This window comes from Narcine bancroftii, chromosome 3 (assembly GCF_036971445.1).
Source record: "Narcine bancroftii isolate sNarBan1 chromosome 3, sNarBan1.hap1, whole genome shotgun sequence".
Lineage (NCBI taxonomy): Eukaryota > Metazoa > Chordata > Chondrichthyes > Torpediniformes > Narcinidae > Narcine > Narcine bancroftii.
This window is the reverse complement of record NC_091471.1, coordinates 243,911,804-243,917,803: the sequence shown is the minus strand read 5'-3', so window position 1 is coordinate 243,917,803 and position 6,000 is coordinate 243,911,804.

Genomic DNA, 6,000 nt, shown 5'->3' with positions numbered 1-6,000 from the left:
GGTCAAGTTTATATAAAAAATCATCACTGACTTATTAATATTTAACAAATTAGGTATTTATTCTGCTAGGTACATTAATAAAAAGCAAATATTGATCATACTTGTTTACTCAAGAGTTTATTTAAACTGAGAAATCTGGTTAAAATCCGGGAACAATCGTGGTTTGCCTCATTTGTCTGGAAATTAGAATTTGACCGTGAACTATCCAGATAAGAACTGCAAACACACCTTGCAAAATGTTATGACCAAAGTTTCAAACTTGAGCAAATTTGAACTCTGTTTGAATGCATATTTTGGCACAGTACAATGCTCTGTCAGCTAAATGTCTGTACCTTAAAGTATGGCACTCAAAACACAGGATATCTCTCCCATCTGAGTCATACTCCACGGCCATCTATGGATCCTGTGTAGTAACCCTGGCTGTTGGAAGCATAGTGTACGAACGCTTCAGAATTCTCGTCATGCCTCAGCTCTGTGCCCTCTGCCCTTCTCCCCCTTACCGTCTATGACAAACAGTTCTTGAACAGCTCCCCACACCCTGAATGTTGACCCCCCCCCCCCAAATATGCACCAACCACACTCCCGATTGTTAACCAGTAGCCACCGGGAGTAGACAGTACAGTGCTGCTGACGGGGCGTTTATCAAGTCGAGGTTCTAGCAGTTATTGGGTGAGGACATCATCGAGGCCAGTCAGTCCTTGGGAGGGCCCAGGTTGTTGTGGTCAGGAACATGGAAAAAATTGTAAGGTCATTGACCACAGCCAGACTATCAACCGTTATACTCAGGTCGATGTATACCCCCTTCCCCGCATATCCATATGGTCAACCAGATCGCACAGTATCAGGTGTTTTCCATGATTGACCTACTCCATCTCCCGATCCGCCCATCTGGGTCCCTTTCGGTGTCACAAATAGGATCACAATTTTCCAATGGGAAATGGACCGCTACAACTTACAGGCCACGTTACCTCAATAATATTACCATTTGCGTCCACAATCTGCAGGACCTTGATGCTAATCTCAACGTCCCTTTGAGCAATGAAATGCATGAACCTGATATATAATGATGACAAATGTGTCTTCCAGACAGCACAACTGGCCATCCTTAGCTGTGTTGTTGAGAACAGCATAATTGGCCCTGACCCCGCCCGCATCCGTCCGTTGACAGGGCTGCCTCTCCCTCATACCCTAGAAGCTCAGGTTCTCACTACGCTCAACGGGTCGCCAATTATGTAGACAAGATTCGGTCATTTGTCAAAGCCACAACATTTCCCCTTGTGAAATATGGTTGAAGATGATTAAACTCGCACCATTCTGTGAAAAGGAATGGAATGCAAAGAATGTAGATGAGAGCTTGAAAACAGACAATACTAGCTAGTAGGCCTCTTCTTAACAGGAGCCCCAAGGATGCAAGGATCTGGTTCAGGCCAGTACAATGACCTAAGGTAGTCTATAGCTAGTACTGCACTTGCTTAATAGAGATATGAATATTAACTTAGACACCCCTAGGGAGGGAATGAACTAATTAACATAACATGCGATGTATGAAGAGGGAGGAACTGAGTGATACCTGTATTGATGGAAGGGAAAAGGAGAATGTTGTAATGTATTGGGATTCTGATTGAAAGAAGGTAAATGAAGGGGGGTGATATTAAGCGCAGGACTGTATAAAAGAGTGATGATTCTGAACCTCCGGTGTGTCTCCAGACCAGGGACACCCGACTCGAATAAAGCTGAACCTGTTCTCCAAGACTTTGTCTCCAGAGTAGTGATTGTGAACACTTTATATATTTCACACCCTGACCAAGGAAGCCCAAAAGGTATTTGAACAGATCAAAGACATTGGCAAGGCAACCATGCATGCAAGTCAACACCATTCCAAGTAGAGAGCAATGTGTCTGACTTTGCCCTGGGGACCACTCTCAACCAGGCAGGCCCATCGCCTTTTTCTCATGTACCCTCCAGAGCCCTGAGATTCCCTTCTCCTCTGTCAAGAAGGAGGCCCAGGTTATTGAGGTGGCAGTATGCCACTGGAGGCACTACCTCATTGGGAAACGGTTCACTCTCCTCACAGGCCATCGAGCATCACATTCATGTTTAATAATAAACAAAGGGGCAAAATCAAAAATAATAAAATCCTCAGGTGGAGAATCAAACTGTCTACTTACAATTACGATATCCTCAAAAGACCAGACAAACTTAATGGATGCCCTATCCCATGCCCTGTGCTAGTCCTCAAATGGTCAAATGACAGACAAATGCAGTCTTGATCCAAGACCTGGCCCTGTCAGCATCCCACCCACTACTGACTTTTCACAGACACTCTTCAACCTTAGGGGACCCCCGAATCTGCAGCTGACCACCCCTTACCCCAGGCTACTACTGCTACCATGATGTACCAGCATCACACTCCCTTACACCCCAAACCTGTTTCCACCCCTCGGCAATCTATCAATAGGCCAACCCCTAAACCATGGCAGCCCCCCCCCATCCATGGCCATATCGCTCGCTGTGACAGAGGAGACCCTGGGATAGACTTAATCTATAAAGTATGTGTCTGTACAGTTGATTCACTCTCTTTTGTTCTCGCCCCACAGGATTATTCTTAAAAAGGAGGGGTAAATGTGGTAAACCACTGTTACACCGTGATTGATTGCTATCAACTGGACACACCTCCCAAAACCAATCCTGACCCATTGGCCCCTTGCAGGCTGCTCCTTTGCTTTAGCTCTGATCAGTCAGGGAGGTGGATGGTTGTTTGATAGTGTTCCAGTCATTAACAATTAAAAGCCTGATCGTTTCACTACTCAGCCTTTTGTGAATTATTGATGATACAGCACACGAATTCTCTGGAGACATTGTAAGGCACTGAGTGGAAATTAAGGAAGTTTAAACCATCCACTATTTTTTTTTAAAAAGACAGTTTTCGATGGGAGTGTAGTCACTTTCAATAGTCTCCTTGTCAGTGCTGGCCATAGAATGATTCCAATTAGACCCCAGCAGTTTTAATTTTCCCAAAGGCTATCAGATTCTTGAACCTCCCGTTACTACCATGGGACCACAGAAAACTACTACAGCACAGAAGAGGGCCATCCAGCCCATCTAATCTGTTATTCTGCCTAGTCGGGTCCATCGCCATCCATACCCCTTCCCTCCACGTACCTGTCCAAATTTCTTTTAAAGGTTAAAATCGAACCCAAATGTTCTGGATTTGTCCTAGCCTAGAAAAGTACTGGAGAAAGGTGTTCCATATTTTACCTAAAATTTTCAATGTAGATTTAACACCAACCCCTTTCGTGGGCATCTTCAGCACAACGGGAGGGAATGATTGATTCTTCTTTTTTTTTAATTTTTTTTATTTTTCACACTATAAACCATATAAATCAAGATACATACATTTTCCTTCTTAAATATATAGTGTCGTTTTCTCCCCCCCTTCCCTCCTCCCCTCCCTCCCTCCCTCACCTTCCCTCCCATTTATTTAAGGTTCAGAAAATAAGATACATTAAACCCGTCAAACAATGTTGTCACTCAATAAAAATAAACAAGAAATTCCACTGAGTCAGTTCTTTTCATTATCTTCTCCTTCTGTCATTTTAGGTGGTAGATGTCCACGGTAGGTTTTCTCTATTATGTTTCATGTATGGCTCCCATATTTGTTCAAATATTGTAATGTTATTTCTTAAATTATATGTTATTTTTTCTAATGGAATACATTTATTCATTTCTATATACCATTGTTGTATTCTCAAGTTATCTTCCGATTTCCAGGCTGACATAATACATTTTTTTGCTACAGCTAGGGCTATCCTAACAAATCTTTTTTGTGCACCATCCAAATCAAGACCAAATTCTTTGTTTTTTATGTTACTTAGGAGGAAGATCTCTGGTTTTTTTGGTATATTGCTTTTTGTGATTTTATTTAGTATCTAGTTTAGATCTTCCCAAAATTTTTTCACTTTCTCACATGTCCAAATTGCATGAATTGTTGTTCCCATTTCCTTTTTACAGCGAAAACATCTGTCAGGTACTGTTGGGTCCCATTTATTTAACTTTTGAGGTGTAATGTATAGCCTGTATATCCAGTTATATTGTATCATACGTAACCTCGTATTTATTGTATTTCTCATAGTTCCTGAGCATAACTTCTCCCATGTTTCCTTCTTTATCTTTATGTTTAGATCTTGTTCCCATTTTTGTTTAGTTTTACCATTTGTTTCCTCATTCTCCTTTTCTTGTAGCTTAATATACATGTTTGTTACAAATGTTTTGATTATCATTGTGTTTGTAATCACATATTCAAAATTACTTCTCTCTGGTAACCTCAGACTGCTTCCCAATTTGTCCTTCAAGTAGGATTTCAGTTGGTAGTATGCCAACACTGTATCGTGAGTTATTATATTTATCCTTCATTTGTTCAAAGGATAATAATTTATTTCCCAAAAAGCAATTTTCTCTTCTTTTGATCCCTTTTTTCTCCCATTCTCTAAAGGAAAGGTTATCTATTGTAAAAGGGATTAGCTGATTTTGCGTCAGTATTAGTTTTGGTAGTTGGCAATTTGTTTTATCTTCTTCCAAATATTGAGCAGATGATGTAATACTGGAGAATTCCTACGTTGTACCAATTTTTCATCCCATTTATATAATATATGTTCAGGTATCTTCTCCCCTATTTTATCTAGTTCTAATCTAGTCCAATCTTGCTTTTCCCTTGTTTGATAAAAATCTGATAGGTATCGTAATTGTGCAGCTCTATAAGAATTTTTAAAGTTTGGCAGTTGTAAGCCTCCTTGTTTATACCATTCTGTTAATTTATCTAGTGCTATCCTCGGTTTTCCCCCTTTCCATAAAAATTTCCTTATTATTTTCTTTAACTCCTTGAAGAATTTCTCTGTCAAGTGTATTGGCAATGCCTGAAATAGGTATTGTATCCTTGGGAAAATGTTCATTTTAATACAGTTTATCCTTCCTATTAGTGTTAGTGGTAAGTCTTTCCAATGCTCTAAGTCGTCTTGTAATTTTTTTCATTAGTGGATAATAATTGAGTTTATATAGATGGCCGAGGTTTTTATTTATTTGTATACCTAGGTATCTTATTGCTTGCATTTGCCATCTGAATAGTCATTCTTTCTTAAATTTTGAGAAATTCACATTATTCATTGGTATTGCTTCACTTTTATTTGCGTAAATCTTGTACCCCGCCACTTCTCCATATTCCTTCAATTTCTTATGTAATTCTTTTATTGATATTTCTGGTTCTGCTAAGTATACTATAACGTCATCTGCAAATAAACTGATTTTATATTCCTTGTCTTTTATTTTTATCCCTTTTATTTTAATTTCTGTTCTTATCAGTACTGCTAGTAGTTCTATGGCTAACGCGAACAATAAGGGTGATAGTGGACATCCCTGTCTTGTTGATCTGCTTAAGTTAAATTGTTTTGATATATATCCATTTACTGTCACTTTCATCAATGGCCCCTTATATAATGCTTTAATCCAATTAATATATTTCTCTGGTAAGCTGAATTTTTGTAGTACTTTGAATAAATAATTCCATTCTACTCTTTCAAAGGCCTTCTCTGCGTCTAAAGCAACCGCTACTGTTGGAGCTTTATTTCCTTCTACTGCATGAATTAAGTTAATAAATTTACAAATATTGTCTGTTGTTTGTCTTTTTTTAATAAATCCAGTTTGGTCTAGATTTACTATTTTTGGTACATAGTCAGCTAATCTGTTTGCTAATAGTTTAGCTATTATCTTATAATCTGTGTTAAGTAAAGATATTGGTCTATATGACGCTGGAGTGAGTGGATCTTTCCCTGTCTTTGGTATTACTGTAATTATTGCTGTTTTGCATGAATCTGGTAAGCTTTGTGTTTTATCAATCTGGTTGATTACTTACAGGAGGGGAGGAATTAATAAATCTTTAAATGTTTTATAGAATTCTATTGGGAATCCATCCTCTCCTGGTGCTTTATTATTCGGTAGTTTTTTTAT